Here is an 18,793-nt window from a genome sequence, read left to right as displayed (position 1 = left end):
TGAGGCATGCCAGCTCCAATGGATGGGAAAGGGAATGCAGCACTTCATCGGAATGATAAATTTTCTGTCCAGGTTCTGCCGACACCTGGCTGCAGTGGAAGAAGCCATACGTCAGCTCACAAAGCAGGATGTTGAGCAGGACTGGGCAGGAACCCAACAGCAAGCATTTGACATGCTAAAACAAATAATGGATGCTCCTGTCCTGAAGTATTACCAGCCCGGAGACCACTGACACTCCAGTGTTGTGCATCAAAGAAAGGATGGGATGTAGCCCCTTTGCAGGAACAGCTGGTTGCTTATGCCAGATGAGCCCTGTCAGAGACTGAACAGGGATACACCCAAACAGAAAAAGAGCTTCTGGTTGTGGTATTTGCAATGCAGCGATTCCATCAGTATACGTATGGCCAGCCAGTAACAGTGCAATCAGACCACAAACCCCTAGAGACAATCATGGCAAAATCCCCCTCAGTGCTCCAAAGAGATTGCAGAGCATGTTGATGCACCTCCAGTGTTACCGGTTAAAGCTCAACTATCATCCAGGATAATTACTGGTGTCAGCTGACACCCTGAGCAGAGCATATACCCAGCATGAGTGAGCTGGGGAAGGTGATCAGGACACAGAAATCATTAACATGCTGCGCTATCTCCAGTTTCCAACAGCAAAGCTGATGGAAATAAAAGAGGCTACAGAAACGGGCAGTTAAGAGAGCAAAATGGGCGGGGTGGCCAGGATACAAAAAGCGAAGTACCAACAGAAGCAGAACCATGTTTTCAGATTAAAGATGAGCTGAGTGTGCAGAATGGAATCTGATTTTCAGGACCAAGAATTGTTGTCCCCATCTCATTACATAAGGATTTCATGCAAAACTACATGCCTCACACCTGGGTATAACAGCTGTCTTGGGACCAAGTGTGTGTTTATTGGCCAGAAATGAATACACAGCACCACTCCTGGTCACGTGATAACAGCCAGCAGAAAGACCTACCAGATGAGCTACCCACCCAACCATGAGAAACAGTGGGAGTGGACTTATTTACTTTCAAGCAAAAGCAATACTTGACTACTGTCCACATTTGTGGCAGGTTGATGTCCTGCCTGATACAAGAAACAAGTCAGTGACGGGTCAACTGAAGGTCCATTTTGTGAGGTGTGGCATTCCAGACACTGTATTCACTGACAATGGATCCCAGTTTTCCTCAGAAGAATTCAGTGAATTTGCATACAAAAGGGAGTTTGACCACCATACCTCCCCCACAGCATACCCACAGAGTAATGGTAAGGTGGAATCAGCTGCCAAAACAGCTGAGAGACTGTGACACAAGGCTACTTCTTCTGGTTCAGATTCCATGTTAGCATTTTTGGTACACAGGAATACTCCATCACATGGGTGTCAAAATAGTCCAGCACAGGCACTGATGGGACAAAGGACCCTGCTACTAATGAGGGAAGACCTGTTGCAGCCAGAAGGACGGGGAGGAGAGGAGACAGCCAACAATCAGAGAAAGCATGCACTAGAGAATAACATATTCTCGGACCTACCAGTCCTAGAGACAAGCACTCCTGTGAGGATCCAACCATTAGAGAGACATGAAAAGGAGTGCACTAAGGGAGTCATGAGGGATGCAATGGCACCCAGGTCATACAAAGTGACTGTGAAAGAAAGACAGGTGATCCAAAGAAGCAGAAGGAGACATGAGCCAGCAGACAACACCCACAGAGAGCCTATAGAGATACAGTGCTAATAAATAAATTTATTCAGAGATACAGATCATCATAGAATGGAGACATAGAAAACCATCCAGACGCCAAACCCACAGGGAGATGAGATAGTTTGCTAGATTCAGAGACAGACAATAAGGAAACAGGTCACTCCTGGTGTGGTCGCCTGTTGAGGAGACCAAACTATCTCAAAGACAACGTAACCAGTTAAGTCTGTGATACAGATGAGACTCCAATTTGGCTATGTGCTAGCAACCTCTGGCTGAAGGGATCTGGGTGGGGGTCTGGCAGACAATTATTTGTTTTTAATGTTTATATTAAAAGGTTTGTAAAATAGGGAAGATGTGTCAGGATTAGTGGAAATGGAGTCAGAAGGCCAATGTTCCCTGAAGAGACACTTATTTAGGGGACATCAGTGGAACACGGAAGCAGGGTGTTTGGCTGGAAACAACTCAGCCACATGGACAGAACCCTCCACAGGGTTTAATAAAGTCTCACTTGTTCAAATTAACCTGTATTCAACGTCATTCTTTGTGAATGAAACATGGGTGTCGAAGCCTCCTCAACCCTTGTTCGGAACATAACTGCAGTCCAGTCTGGAAGAAAAGTCAGAGCCAACAATGAACCAGATTTAAAAACAAGGCATCCAGGCTCTATGAGCCTGGGCAATGAGGAATGTGTCAGGAGCCTCGGTATGCCAGGGGGAGCATGATTATGGTCACTACGCCTAATCAGCAGGCATAGCCTGAACACCCCACGATGCTGCTCTGCAACCTCCAGCCAGCATCAATCAGGAGGGTGAGCTGTGGCAAAATCCATCATCCTGACACCCCTTCCCCTCTAATCCAGATGGTGCTGCTGGCACCACTAGCCGGGGTCTCCTCCTAGTGTTCTTGGAGCACTAAAAAATAAGACCCCTGGCAGAATTAGTAAGTTAGTCCAACACCCGGATTTAAAACCCACGTCAAGGCCATTACATCATTAGATGCTTCATGTATTTTGATAAAGGTGGATTAGCTTTAGCTGCTTATGATACCACTTGCCAGAATATGTACTTGAGAATATTGGGTAAGCATATCCTCTCCGTAGTGCTTGGCTAGTAAATCTTTGTCGACAAGGGAGAACACCAGGTTTTATGCAAGAGCCAGCAGGTTTGCAGATCAGCAAAGTGAGAATTAATGAGGTTCCATAATATTTCTATATTCAAATTCCATTTTCCAGCCCAACAAAGGGGGCAGCCAGCACTAAGCACCATGGAGTGGGGAAGCAGTGAGCTACAAAGCTGCAGTTTTCTAATCCTGAAGTCAGTTTTCTGCCAGGCCTATCCACACCAGCTCCCAAAGAGTCATTAGGCTAGTGGAGATCCCCAGAGTGCAGTATGCTCTGGCCACATCCTCTCAACCAAGGCGTGACATACAGCTAGTTACGTATCACTACACCAGACAAGGACGTCCTCATGCCCCTTAGGGTACATCCACACCGTATCGGGGAGCAAGTTTCCCAACCTGAGTCCACAGACTTGTGTTAGGGGGGCTTGCACCAGTGCACTAAAAATAGCTATCCAGATGTTGCTTTGATGTCATGGCTCAGGCTGGAGTTTGGCCTCTGAAGCGTGGGGCTCGGGGGGGCAGCGGGTTTGAGGGCCTGAGCTCCAGCCTGAGCCACAATGTCAAAGTAACGTCCACACGGTGATTTTTAGTGTGCTAGCACAAGCCCAGGCCACCTGTGGACCCAGACTGGGAGGCTCGTTTCCAGATGCAGCGTAGACATATCCTGAGGGCAGCTTTCTGCTGCTTTTAGCCAAAGGCCATCATCTGGTTCCATTTTCATACTTAACAGTTTTTCCTGCATCCTATTCTAGTTTCAATTTGCAAGAGTCTATGCATAGCCAAACTGAACAAAATTAGTACAACCATCATTACTTTGTCAAATGTTCCAGGAGTTTTGTTTCTACCTTTCTCCAAAATACAGAGTACCCCCTAAAAAGTGCTAGAGGGACTTTATGATGCTAATTTTGCATAAGATGAATCACTTGCCTGCTTTGTTTGATGGACTCCCATGGCTGAAATCTATTATTGAAACATATAAGCATGTATTTCTGTGAACCTGACCATTCAGCTTCCACTTTCATTCTATTTCTAGCCTCTCTGTCTGAGCAAGTTATTTTGACTGATCTGAATTTTATTATTTAGCCTCATATTCAAACATATGCCCTTGTCTTTCCTAAAAAGTAGCTTTTACCTTGAAGGAACAATGGGCCCTATTCCCAACTTCCTGCTCCAAGAAACTTCCCACTGACCAATGGGGATCCAGCTTGAGCGTCAGGCCCTTTGATTACAGGATTAGGACCTTTCACTACAACTGAAACCACTGGAAGGCAGAGCTGGAAAAATTGCACTTTGGTATTTAACCTCAACTTGGAGCATCTAAGCATCGTTGAAAATACCCACCTCAGTATTTTGATATGTCAGAGATAGAGAATACAGAGCACTTAATCTGTGCACCCCTTCTACACATGCACATGAAACAGATTGCCAAAATAATGCTCAGATGTGAACACAGCACATAAAAAAGAAGCCTCTGATTTCCACTACTTCTTGTCTGGGAAAATGATTGTCACTGCAACAGCAACAAAAAAATCCAAACCCTGACAGCTTCACCAAACAAACTATATGAAACCTGTTACTCAAAGGCACGCATCTCCCACCACATTTTTTCCAGTATTAAAAATATAAAGTGAACTCTTTCTTCCACAGCCCTTGAGAGTTGCTTTAAAATTGCCAGTTTTACAGGGTGACCTTCCAGAGGGACTGACACTACGTGGACAACAAGTTGGATTCAAAGTATTCTGTCACTGCCTACCCGTGCAAAGGGACAAGCAAAATTTATTTTGATTAATTTGCAATGATGCAGAGAAGTTAATCAATACCTGTTACCTCTATCAATAGCTTTCATATTTGTCAGTAGCTATATATACACTAATATATCAAGAGGTGAACATATGCAGGTCAATTTACAGACAGACTTGGAGAGCAGATGTTTTATAGAACTATCACTTACCACAAGCTCAGGAGTGACTATCACAGAGTAAGGTGTTCCAGCCTAGGGTTAGGGTTATAAATGGTATGACTCCCCAAGCTCAGGTAAGCTCTGGCCCATTAGGGCTCCCCATGCAAGTGTTCAGGGTTAGAGAGTGAGGAGCTTCCCAGACTAGGATTAGAGTTACTGATGTTAGGGCTTCCTAGGCTTGTATTAGGGTAACAGAGGGTAGAAACACCGAGGTCTGCTTATGGTTGGGACCCATAGGGCTCTTCAAACTAGGGTTATGGTTACAGAGCATAGGGCTCCCTGGCTAAAGTTAGTGTTAAAAGTGATACGGCTCCCCAGACTCTCACTGGACTTGCCATTGGTAGGTTCCCCAGGACAGGGCTAGGGTTACAAATGGTGGAGCTCCCTAGGGTTAGGGGTTAAAGAGGGTAGGACACCCCATTGCAGGGTGAAGCATGGGTTTGGTAGAGCTCCCCGAGTGTTGGACGAACATTAATCAGGAAATTGAAGTGTTCATGGCTTCCCAGAAAACGTGTACTAAATGGCATACAAACATTATAAGCCCTCACACCTCACTCTTTGTCACACACATGGGTACATCTATTGGACAGGGATCTTTCTCTCAAGCATAAAACTGACAGTGTTTTGGAACGGAAATCTTGTCTGTGATTTCTCTGGTCCTGCCACAAACTCCACCCCACATAGCCAGCTGGGCTGTTGGCGGTCAGGCCTAGTAGTGGAAGTGAGAGTTCAGCCTACTTATTAGAACTGGGTCCAGGAAACAAGCTGAGGGTCAGTACTGGAGGAACAGAAACCAAATGCTGGAGCCAGAGAGTAAACTGGAGTTGTAAGCCAGAGGCAGAGCCAGGGATCAGTACCAGAGAGACAGAAGCCGCATGCCAGAACCGGGGGATCAACCAGAGTTGTGAGGCAGAGCTGGGGCTTGAAGTCAGAAGTCTGAAGCCAGAGGGAAGCAGTGGCTGGAACAAAACAGGAGCAGAGGCTGGAAGCAGGACTGGAGCAGAGCTGAAACAAGGGCAAGCACAGTCATGGGCATGTTTTGCATTGAGCAGCCCTGATCTGCAGTGTGGGCCAGGCTTATAAGCTGGGCTGCTAAACCAGCAGCCTCTCAGGGGCTGGAGTCACTCTCTCAAGGCAGTGCAAGGCAGTGCATCTGGGTTCACTGGTTGTCCAGCAACAAAGTTAGCCAGGGAGCAGGCCAGCAGCTGGTCCTAGCTGATCTGGTCCAGTCCCTGACAGTACCTGCCTCCTTTCCACATCACCTCCCAGGAGACCTTGGGCTGGGTTTCGCAGGACAGGCCCAGCGGAAGTCATGCAGGAGGTCCAGGGCATGAATGTTTTCTGTTCCCATGAACACTCCTCTAGACCATATCCCTCCCAGTCAGATAGTGGAGTTTTCCCCAGACTTGGTGGGAGTTCAGAATCTGCTGGATCACATATTCCTCTTGGCCATCCATGGTTATCAACAAAAGGGAAGTAGTGATGCAGTGTGGGAAGGGATTCTCGATGAAAGGCTTCAGAAGGGAGACATTGAACATGAGGTGGATCGTGAGGGATTGTGACAGCTGCAGTTGAAAGGCTACCAGGTTAAATTATTCCATGATTGCATAAGGCCCCAAGTTCTTGTGTTTCAGCTTTGTGGAGGGATGGGTGGATCACAGGTTTTGGGTGGACAGCCAAACCTTATCCCTTACTTTGAGGCAGTCAGCTGATGGTGTTGGTCAGCATGGCACTTGTATGAGGTTTTAGCCTCTTCTAACCAGTGCATGAGTTCTTGAGGTTCTTGGTGGATGCATGTGGCTAGGTAAGCAACAGTGGGCATTGGTAAGTCAAGGGGGATTAGAGAGCGGAACCCAGAATTCACAAAGAAAGGGGTCTTCTGGGTCGTGTTGTGTGTGGAGTTGTTGTAAGTGAATTCTGTCTGGGTAATGAATGCCAGCCCATTGTTCTGGTGGCAATGTAGGAACCGTGTAGGTTCTACTCCAGGACCTGATTGACACTCTCCGGCTGACTGTGGTAAACCAATGAGGTGCAAGGTTTGATGCCCAGGAGGTGCAGAAATTCCTGCCAAAAGCATGAAACAAACGGGGACCCCCATGAGGCTACTATGCTTGTGAGCAACCCATGAAGGCAAAAGATGTCATATTTTTGAACAGATCGGCTGTTTCATGGGCAATGAGGGAGGCTGCAACATGGTATAAAATGCACCATCTTTGTCAGGAAATCGACCACCACTAGAATTGTCGTGTACCGTTGGTAACTCCACAATGAACTCCATCGACACAGTGGCTCAAGGCTGATGTGGAGTGGGCAAGGGCTGAAGGAGACTGAGCAGTTTCCAACAGGAGAGATTTGGTATAGGCACAAAGGTCACAGGACCATACATAGTTTGCTACCAAAGCACAGAGCTAGTCACCAAAAACTCCTCAACACCAGGGCCTGGGTCTTGAATTGATCAAAGTGATCTGCTAGAGGAACACTGTGGTAGATTCGTAGGACTTGCAACCTGGATCAGGCATCAGGCACATAGCCGCACCTTTTCCTATACAAAATTCCTGAGACAGTGATGATTGAGGCAATCTGGGCATTGGCATTGTCTAGGGCTTGGCGGATCTGACTGCAACGGGATCGTTAGGCAGCAGGGAATGTATGGAGTGTATCGGGTCACAGACAGTGGTACCAGAGATGAAATTTGATGGTCTGAGAATTACGGATAGTCAAGTTCACCATATTCTCTCTTTCGAGATAATGCATCTGCCTTCCTATTCCTGGTCCTGGGGCAATAAGTCACCAAGCAGTCAAATAGTATGAAAAAGAGGGACCAGCAGACCTGTCGCAAATTTAGGTGCTGAACTGTCTTTAGGAATTCCAAGTTTTGTGATTGGTGAGGACTTGGATTGGGAATCTGGCACTTATCAGGAGACACCGCCATTCCTCAGAGGCTGCTTTAATGGCCAGTAGCTTTTCATTTCATAGTCTTGCTCCGCTGGAATGAATTTGCATGAGTAAAAAGCACAAAAAGGATGAAGCTGATCATTGGAGGCTCTCATCTGGGATATGACTGCTCCCAGTACAAAGTTTGAGTCATTTGCTTCTACCATAAATGGCTGGCCTGGGTCAGGGTGAACCAAAACGGGGGCTGTGATGAATTTCTGCTTTAGGCACGCAAGACACACACATGCCTCTGGGATCCAAAAAAAATGGGCTTCTCTCTGCAGGAAGGCTATGATTGGGGAACCATCCCTGAGAAACCCTTGATGAACAATCTATAGTAACTGGCGAAGCCCAAAATGCAGTGCTCCCCCTGGATGCCATCCAGTCATTGCTGTGGACCCACAAAAAGTGACAGCCATCCAGGCCTTCAGATGAGAGGATACAGCCGAGAAACTCTGTGTCCTGATCCAACTGGTATTTGTCTGGCTTGCCATATAGGAGGCGTTGGCGGAGCCTTTTTAAGGCATGCTGTACATGCTGGTTGTGCTGTGCTTGGTCGTTTACAAAATATAAGGTTATCAAGAGATCATCATGAATGTAATCAGCATGTCCCAGAAAAGGTCATTGATAAAGTGCTGGAAGGTCACAGGAGCATTACAGCGACTGAACAGCATAACCAGGTATTCAAAATGTCCATATGGGGTGGAGAAGATGTTTTTTCACTCATCTTCTCTCACCAGGTTATAGGCCCTGTGGGGGCCTACCTTTATAAACATTTGAGCAGAGCATACTCAGTCTAGGAGTTCATGAATGGGAAGTGGTTAACAGTTCCGAACCATCACCTTATTGACAGCCATTTGTCAATGTAGGGGGGGAACCATTGTATCTAATGAAGATTGGGGCCCTAGCTGGAGAGGTGGACAGCTAGATAAACCCCTTCTGCAGATTCACCTGTAGACAGACACAAAAGGCCTGGAACTGTGGTTTGGAAAGGGTGTGTATGTAGCCAAAGGGAATTTCAGCACCTAGGTGAGGGTCAACTGGGCAGATGTCTTTGCAGTGTGATGGAAGGGTGTCCACATTTTCCTTGTCAAGTACATCTGCAAGGCTGTGGTACTTGCCAAGTATTTTGTCAGCTGCAGCAGACGGGACAGTTGGTGGTACAGCCAACTCCAATGGGCCCATTCTCTTGTAGCACAGATTCCCCAAATGATGACATGAGCTGCAGAGGATACCAATTCTCTCTGTGGCCTTTAGAAGGGAGAATCATTGGCAGTACTGGGAGCAAAAGAATACTGTCCCTTTTCGCCAGTGGATACAGGGGTCAGGAAAAGTGAGCCAGGGCATTCCCAGGATGACTGGAGAGTGGGGGTGCCTGAGTCAATCTGAACTGCAGAGTTTCCTGGTGCCCCTGGAGTGTAATGACCCCTAAGAGGGTGGTCTGGTGTGTGACCAGCCCTGAGGCCAGGAACAACCCATCATTAGTTTCCACCAGATCCAGGGAATTTTTATGCATGTCAGTAATCTCTTGGGCCTTAACCACATCCTGGTCCATAAAATTGCTGGAGGCTCCCAAGTTAGCCAGATCCTCCAGGTAGACCCCTAGCCTTGTCTAGAGTCGGTGCTTTAATGGCAATCGGAGACACATCAAGGGTGAATCTGAAGTTGCTGCCATCCTGACAAAGGCATGTGGAGGTTAAAAGGAATCAGCCCAACCTGACTTTGGCATCTCCTGACCCTGAATCTGCTCTGACCGTTGCATCTCAAGGCAAAGTGTCCGCTGCCCCCACAACACAGACACAGGCCTGAAAGTTCAGTACTGGTTCTTCCCAGCCTCACCCAGGCATGGGTGGGCCTGCATGGGTTCCAGGTCCTGGAATGGGGTGCACAGTTGAGAGGTGGGAAGCAGGGGTACTGTCAGGGCCTGGCCACATTCACGGTGCCACTGATCAATTCTGATACTCAGGTCGATCAGTTCATCCAGACAGGACATTGGCTTGACCCATGCCAGTCCATCCTTTATATCATCGTTCAGCCCAATCTGAAACTGATGCTCCCTTAAAACACCAATTCCTATGCTGCTTGGAGGAAGGCAGGAAATTGTTGTATATGAGCACCTGTGTTTTGTGAGAAAGTCAAATTTTGGAGAGATGTGTAAGACTTGCCCCTCATTGTTCTGGTATTTGTCATTGCCACTCTCAAGGAGATAGGGAATATGATGTCTTTTCCTTGTCCTATAACGTGCTGCAGAATTGGTATTTAGGTGTCTTGTCAATTATAGGACTCATGAATGGTAGAGACTGGGAACACATATAATAATCACATTTGGTATATAGGTTAATGCCTCATGCTTCTATTCCCAGTACTTGTGATAAGGCAGGCATGCCATTTTACCCTTTTATGCCTCAGTTTACTTATGTGTAAAATGGATTTGGGAACACTATCTGATATCCAAGAGAAGGTTAAGAGGTGACTTGATCACAGTCTAAAGGTATCTATATGGCGGGGCCAGGGCCGGGGGGCGGGGGATTTCTAACAGTAGATATCGCTTTAATCTAGCAGGAAAAGGCCTAATGAGATCCAGGGATAGGAAGCAGAAGCTGGACAAATTCAAACTAGAAATAAGGCACACATCTTTAACAGTGAGGGTAACTAATCACTGGAACAACTTAGGGGCATGGTGGATTCTCCATCACTTGAAGTCTTTAACTGAAGGTTGGTGTCTTTCTTAACTTCTGTTTGAGCTATAACAAATCTTTATGGGCGTGGTTGAGAAATTATTGGGTGGGGCTCTTATTTTCTTTGTTTTGCAGCAGGTCAGACTACGTGATCATAATGGTCCTTTCTGACCTTAATCTATAACTATATATAACAATTTTATGGGGCCTGAATAACATCTAAATTACTTGTGCATCCTCAGATAAAGATATCTTTGTCTGTACAAGCACAATTATTTCTGGATGAAGTTTAGATTTACATTTTCAATAAAAAGGCAATAAAATAAGAGAGGTGTCAGTCAGCTACATCCCTTTCTATTCAAACTGTAATCAGCAATCTGCTTTACCTCTCTTTTCCAAGTTGCTTTTATGTTTGTTTTGTTTTGTTGTTGAAGCAAGACAATAAAGCAGGCAATATGCTAGATCGATTGCTTTTTAAGATTTTATATGTGCCACTGGGAGCTCACCAGCAGAAAATTCTTTGGGGAGTAGACAGATGTGTAACAAACATTATTAATGGTAAAATTATTTTGAAACAAGAAATTAACAATTATACTCTACGCAGTCTGGAAGTACTTTTTGAGGGGGGGGAGGTGGTTTGGGAGTTTAGCAAACTTATTCAACAATAGTAAATTATCTCTGCTGTCCCACAATTAAGACAGAATAACCAGTAGGCCCAGCTAACTGTTACACTGAATTTAATGCTGTAATTTTTTTCTGCCAAAGAGCATTATTGGCAGCATTTACCAGTCCTTTTTTGTAGCAATTCAGTGGCAAAAAACTACACTCTGCCTTAAGGTTGCTGGGTGGTATGTTGTCTTCTTGAAGAACACAGAGTTGAGCAAAACTCAAATGTCTGAAGATCAGAAAACACAGTTACGGTTGCTCGTGCAATCTTAACTCTGCCCTCTTTCAGCAAAGCCCCACTATGTGCCATTAACACACACATACCTTTACTTTGCTTATAATGGCTGAAATGTACAAGCTCTTCATCTCCTTTTACATTACACTCACTCTCACCCAAAGGAATCTGTTGTCCAATTAAAGGACAAAAAGAAGTGGGCGGGATAAAAAGGTTGCCTATGCCACCTTCCTTCTACTGTTTTGAGCAATGCCTCAGTATGCACATAGTGACAAGGGCCAGTGAGAGTGTCTGGTGTGAGATTCAGGAGGTTCCATATCCTGGTATACACTCACACACTTATCCAACTCCTCAGAAAGAATACCACATGTGTGCAAGTTAAGAACCATTTCACAGCCTTTTATGATTCCCTTACACTTACTGGTTACCATTCAACATATAAACAGCCACACTGGGTCGGACCAAAGGCCCATCTAGCCCAGAATCCTGTCTTCTGACAGCAGCCAATGCCAGGTGCCCCAGAGTGAATGAACAGAACAGGTAATCCCCAAGTGATCCATTCCCTGTCACCCATTCCCAGCTTCTGGCAAACAGGGACTAGGGACGCTATCCCTACCCACCCTGGCTAATAGCAATTGATGGACCTATCCTCCATGAACTTATCTAGTTCTTTTTTATATATCAAGCTTGTTATAGTCTTGGCCTTCACAACATCCTCAGGTAAGGAGTTCCACAGGTTGACTGTGCGTTGTGTGAAAAAATACTTCCTTTTGTTTGTTTTAAACCTGCTGCCCATTAATTTCATTTTGTGACCCCTAGTTCTTGTGTTATCAGAAGACGGAAGTGTTATTTACTCATTTACTTTCTCCATACCCGTCATCATTTTATAGACCTCTATCATATCCCCCCTTCGTCATCTCTTTTCCAAGCTGAAAACTCCCCCCAGTCTTCTTAATCTCATCTCATATGGAAACTGTTCCATACTCCTAATCATTTTGGTTATCTTTTTGAGATGGGGAGACCAACTTCGGTATTCAAGATGTGGGCATACCATGAATTTATAGAAAGGCAATATTATATTTCTGTCTTATTATCTATCCCTTTCCTAATGATTTCCCACCATTTTGTTCACTTTTTTGACTGCCGATGCATATTGACCAGATGTTTTCAGAGAACTATCCACAATGACTCCAAGATCTCTTTCTTGAGTGGTAACATCTAATTGAGACTCCATCATTTTATATGTATAGTTGGGATCATGTTTTTCAATGTGCATTACTTTACATTTATCAACATTGAATTTCATCTGCGATTTGTTGCCCAATCACCAATTTTGTGAGATCCTTTTGTAGCTCTTCGCAGTCTGCTTGGGACTTAACTATCTTGAGTATTTCTGTATCATCTGCAAATTTTGCCACCTCACTGTTTACCTCTTTTTCCAGATCATTTATGAATATGTTGAATAGGACTGGTCCCAACACCACTATTTACCTCTCTCCATTCTGAAAACTGATCATTTATTCCTACCCTCTCTTTCCTATCTTTTAACCAGTTACCAATCCATGAGAGAATCTTCCCTCTTATCCTGCTTACTTTGCTTAAGAGCCTTTGATGAGGGATCTTGTCAAAGGCTTTCTGAAAATCTAAGTACACTATATCCAATGGATCTCCCTTGTCCACATGCTTGTTGACCCCCTCAAAAAATTCTAGTAGGATTGGTGAGGCATAATTTTCCTTTACAAAAACCATGTTGACTCTTCCCCAATAAATTAAGTTCATCTGTGTGTCTGACAATTTTGTTCTTTACTGAAGTTTCAACCAGTTTGCCCAGTATTGAAGTCAGGCTTACCGGCCTGTAATTGCCAGGATCACCTCTGAAGCCCTTTTTAAAAATTGGCATCACATTAGCTATCCTCCAGTCATTTGGTACAGATGCGGATTTAAATGATAGGTTACAAACTATAGTTAGTAGTTCTGTAATTTCACATTTGAGTTCCTTCAGAACTCTTGGGTGAATACCATCTGGTCCTAAGGTTGCCAACTTTCTACTCACACAAAACTGAATACTCTTGCCCCGCCCCCCTCCCTCTGTCACTCGCTCTTCCCACCCTCCCTAACTCACTCATTTTCACTGGGCTGGTTCAGAGGGTTGGGGTGTGGGAGGGGGTGAGGGCTCTGGCTGGGGGTGTGGGCTCTGGTGTGGAGCTGGGGCTGAGGGGTTTGGATGCGGGAATGAAGGACAACTGTTGCAATGCAGCAGTGTTCCTGGCTATGTTTCAGAATGGTTGGAGGGTGTCAAGGACCCAGATGAGCTAGGATGCGCTACTGACCTGCCCCCTAACTTCACGACTAGGCAACCAATGTATTGCCTTGAAACTGGCAGTGACTCCTGCATATATGCTTGCCCTTATTCTAGACCCTGCTCCACTTCAGCTTCAGATTCTGACTTTGATCTCTGGATCTGCCTCTGGCTCTGGCATTTGGCTTCTGTCCTTCTGGTACTGACCCTTAGCTTGTTTCTTGGACGCTGCCCACCCTAGACCCAGCTCTAACTCATAGGTTGAATTCTCACTTCCACCACTAGGCTTGACTGCCCACAGCCTGGTTGGCTACAGTTTAATTAGCCCAATACAAAGCATAGGGGCCCACCTCATTGGCGTGGACCCCACTCAGGCCAGGTTTTCCCCTGGCGGAGCTGCTTAGGGCCATACAGAACTTGCAGATATAAGTGTCCACCCTGCAGGTGCAGAATGCAGCCCTACGAGCCCAAGCAACTCCACTGGCAACCCTGGCTCTTGCCTCCCAAGAGCCGAAGGTCACACTCCCACACAAGTTTAGTGGTGATCGTGCTCAATTCCTAGATTTCTAAAACCACCACTGGCTCCTCTTCTGACTGTGGCCCCCAATTGTTCCCCACACACCAGGCCCAAGTAGGGCTCATCATCAGTCTGCTGACTGTGGGGAGATCTTGGCCTGGGCCCCCACCCTCTTGGAGAAGTCCAACCCTCTCCTGGACTGGTTGGAACAATATATTCAGGCCATGTCAGTTGTCTTGGTTACCCCACTGCACCCGAACTGCTGAAGCTGAGCTGCAAACACTACAGCAAGCGTGTTGATCAGCTGCCCAATACGCTGCCAAATTCTGTCACCTCGCCGCGAACACTGAAGGGAACAGAAGAGCCCTGGATCAATAGATTATCCATAAAACTATACTTACTTCAAAATGAGTTTTGGTCCCAACCCAGGTCTGTCCGAAGGATCACAAGAGGTCTGATGTGTAATGGCAGCATTTTATGAAATAATCCAGCTAACCCGCACTGGCTAGTGAGATGAACATGTCGCTAAACAGACCTAGGCCCATGATGATCTAAGTGTATTTCTTGAGCAGTTCTTATCTGTGCTTTCACTTCCAAGAGAACAAAATCTTCTCTCACTTTATGTATGTACTTATCCTCTTAACAGTCCAAGAGCAGCCCTAAGTATCATGCATGTTCAGCGTTTGCTGTGTTATTTCAATTACAAGACCAGGTAAATAGGCTGTGGTCCACAGCACACCAACCGTCTTCAGAGTACTTAGGTGGTGGTCAGTGGAGACCGGCCTGACCATTTGGGACTGGCTCCTCCTCTTTGTTCGCACCTGCTCAGTGTATGAAGACACAGCTAAATACAAGCTTTCCTATTAATAATGTGAATAAAGATTGTAGTTGCCACAGGGACATTATTCCATTGGCAGTCAGAGGGGCGGTGTCTGCAAGATTATTAAGTCATGGTGTGAGGAGTCTGGGCAAAAGCAAGGAATAAAAGTATTGGGCCCTGTGTTTTCTTCACCGGCAGTAACTAACTTGCCTTGGATTATTAGACTTCTGAGGATGTTTTCTAAGGCATTTAGAGATAATGTGAGAAACTCTAGACTAGATGGACTCTTTGCCTTATGAATCCACTCACACATCACAACATGGGACACTTTACATATGAAAAATACCACAGGAGGCCATGTCTACAGAATAATAAACCCCAGTCAGCGTGGCCTTCCAATACCTATGCAAAAGTGCTGAGTTACCTATTTAATACATATAAACCAAGCTGCACACAGCACATAATAGGGAATTAAAAATAAAAAGCAGAGTAGAAGACAATCTCCTGATTCTAATTTCAGATAGCCACTTAGTTGGTGTCAAGGTATGAAATGCAGTGAATTGTTACTGGTCTCCTTAGCAGACATTACATAACAAAAGAACACTCAGCCCACTTGTATAATTTCTGTGCAACATTTTATGCCAATGTCATCTGAGATCACAACACAATGCCCTAGCTAGAACCTGTCAGCAGTACCCAAAGAAAACACTAGCACATGCAAATTGTAAAACTGAAGGAGGAAAAAAAATACAGCGTCTCTATCCCAAAGCAATAACATTTGTATCGTAAGAATTGCCCCTCAATACCATAAAATCCATCAGAGGCTGGCCACAAGGTGATCCTCCATGCCAAGAACAAGAAGACTAATTCATGCAGCTTTGAAAGACATGTCATTTGGAAGGGGAGTGGAAAGAACATCATAGAAGGAGGAAATTCTGGGCCTGATCCTGCATTCCTTGCACCTCCTTGACTTCAACTGGAGTTTTGGGATAAGCAAGGAGTCAGGCCCTTTGTTTCCTTTACCAGAAGAAACTAGAAGGCCTTGGATTATTAGATTTTTGAGGATGATCCCGGAAGCATTTAGAGAACATTTAGCCATTAGAACATTATTCTGAGAAGTCAGAGTACACATGTTTTTTCCCGTAGTCATGGGAAGGAAAAATAAGGTAGTATTAGGCATATTTGCTTATTCTGAATTTAAGGTATTGTCCTTTGCATTAACACATGATCCAGTAACACACTGAGCACACGCTTAACTCTTTTTAAAATCATGGTACTTCTGGGTGTTCACCACATCTCAGGGGATGTGCTGCAGCCTGCAGGATCTGGTCCAAAGTCCATTTGTCCAGAAAATATTTCTTCCTTCCATTGTTCACAGAATATCCACTAGCTTTTCACTCGTCTGTCCTCTTGGTCACTACTGTAATCAAAATGTCTCAAAAGTCAAAATAATTCTTTCCATAATTTATTTCTTGAGGTCTTTTACATTATCACCTAATTCTCTTTTATCTCTGCAAGTCATGCACTTTGATTCAAATCAATTTACACATGAAGCCTATTGAAGTGTTTGTTTTGGCCATTTTTTCAAAGATTTAGAAAATGTTTGAAGTCATTTATCATATAGTCTCTGATTAAGAGAGGGCACCAGGTTTCCATTTGCTTGGTCTGTCATACTGATTTCAGGTGACCTAGACATATTCTTTCCAATCTGTGCCAGACTCATTTTCCAGCAGTAGATTGTGTGATTGGTTCAAGCTTTGCTCCAATTTTTTGTTCACATCTCATGTTATTGAGCACTGTGAGATTAGAAAGCCAGTAGAGATGTAATATAATAAATGCAATACAGATGTCACATAAAAAGCTCGATTGTGAACCATTCAGTTATCATTTTCTCCCATGAGTTGTCCCATTTACTCAATCAAGCAGTCCTGTTGGAGGGTAAGTCAGACTTTTTAATTTAAAGTAGGATTTAGTTGGGCATCTCTAAACATACAGGGCCAGCTCCTTAGCTGGTGTAATTCCATCGACATCAATAGAGTTATGTTGATTTTCACCAGCCGAGAATTTGGCCCATCACTGTTTTCACCTAAAGCACATCACATGATCTATACAGAGTGTCCTGTACACATAAATAACCACAATAACCAAAGAGTACTTAGGTTGCAATGTCAAGCACTTAAACGTTAGGAAAGGCCAGAATTAAGGTTGCCTGTGCATCCTTAATTGTGCCCCCTTGCATGCACACACAATGATACAGTCTAATTACATGATCACCTACTATTGTTTCCCCCCAGGAGACCTGACTCATTCCTTATTCAAGATGGACAGTGATTAAGGAATATAAGTGTTCAATATTTCTTTTTATCGTCATTCAGTGCATAGCCCTGGTCTTATTTACTGCTCACTGTCAAAACCTTGCACTGAATATGGAATTATTTGCTTCCTCATTGTCATTTCTAGGGCACCCATTACTGTTATAACCAAGTGACTCAAATATTAATCTCCACATACTATTCTCTTTATTTTACAGGTGGAAAAACTGAGACAAGCAAGACTTAGGCTTTGGTGAATCAGTGACAGAATCAGGATTAGAATTCATGACCTCTTGACTCCCAACTCTGAGCTCATCCCTCCACATCACACTTCTGGAGGTGCTGAGCATCCACAGCTCCCGTTGACCCCAGTTGCAGGTATGAGTGATCTGCAGTTCTGCAAATCAGACCTCAGGTGTCTCAGTCTGGGTGCCCATAAAATAAGGAACAAATTAGTGTTCACTTGACAAAATTTTGGCTTAAGTGAATTGCTCAACATCACGTAGGAGCTCTGCGACACAGGCAGGGATAGAACTGAATTCTCCGGTGTGGTGTTCGACTGCCTTAGCCATGAGATCATCCTTTTTCCTTCATTTACTTCACAGCTTCCTACTTCTGGAACAAATGAGGCAGGGGACCGAAAAACAGCATCATTCGCTACACAGCCCTGCTTCACCCCAAGAGCGGGTCCATCTTGAATGAGGTAGGGGTCCTCTGCAATGAAAGAGGATGTGATCATGCAATTAAAAACTAGATCATGATGCACAAGGGGGTTGAATTCAGGTTGCACAGGCAACTTGGGTGCTTGACTTTGCAACTTAAAAACAAAACACACACAAAACATTAAGAGCATGTTAAGTAATTTCCTATGGTTTGTTTTTATGAAAGGAAAAAGGGTGAAAATTCTATTGTGTTAGTTGTCACAAACCCATTCCCTTCTCCTTCTCCCCATCAATCATCATCAGGGTTTGAACCCTGAAGTTTCAGCACAGACTTTGGCTACAGGGCTGATTACAGTAGCTAACAGCAGAAGTAGGCTGTTATCGGAGTGTGGACTAGGCTACTGCACCATGTACTGGGTCTGGAAGGAGCCAGGCCCAACCGTCTCTCTCCTCTGCCCAGGAGCTCCTACCCAGTGTGATGCTCCCCGAGGGTAGGGAGAAAGACCACTGCAGCCACATGATGAGTCCAAGGTAGGTTGTAAGGGGATTTCAACCCAGCTCTCTCCCACCATCACAGAGAGACTGTCTGCTCCCAAGGTTTGCTGTACTTACTGCTATTGTTTTGGCAGCAGCACCGGTGTCTCTCCTTAGAATGTTAGTATTCAAGATACCGGTCTGACATGCTACCAACATTTTGCTGACAACAGACAGGCAATTTTCAACAGTTTATAACTCAATTAAAGATTAATGGAATTTCACGTAACAAAGAAAAGGCACTTATCTGGCCCCAAGATCTCTCGCTGTTGAATTTCAAAGCCCTACTGCAAATACTATAGATATTAGAGCTTGTCAAAAAAAAAATTGCAAGATTCTTTCATATG

At 44.8% G+C, this 18,793-nt stretch overlaps 1 protein-coding gene across 3 annotated transcripts in view; it reads right to left on the bottom strand.

The window, feature by feature from the left end:
- KCNH1 (potassium voltage-gated channel subfamily H member 1) overlaps nt 1–18,793 on the bottom strand; it is a 302,534-nt gene that overhangs the window by 202,357 nt on the left and 81,384 nt on the right. The window lies entirely within an intron of this gene.

This window comes from Chelonia mydas, chromosome 3 (genome assembly GCF_015237465.2).
Source record: "Chelonia mydas isolate rCheMyd1 chromosome 3, rCheMyd1.pri.v2, whole genome shotgun sequence".
Taxonomy (NCBI): Eukaryota; Metazoa; Chordata; order Testudines; family Cheloniidae; genus Chelonia; species Chelonia mydas.
Note: the sequence above shows the minus strand (reverse complement) of the source record. Positions and strands in the feature narration are given on the sequence as shown.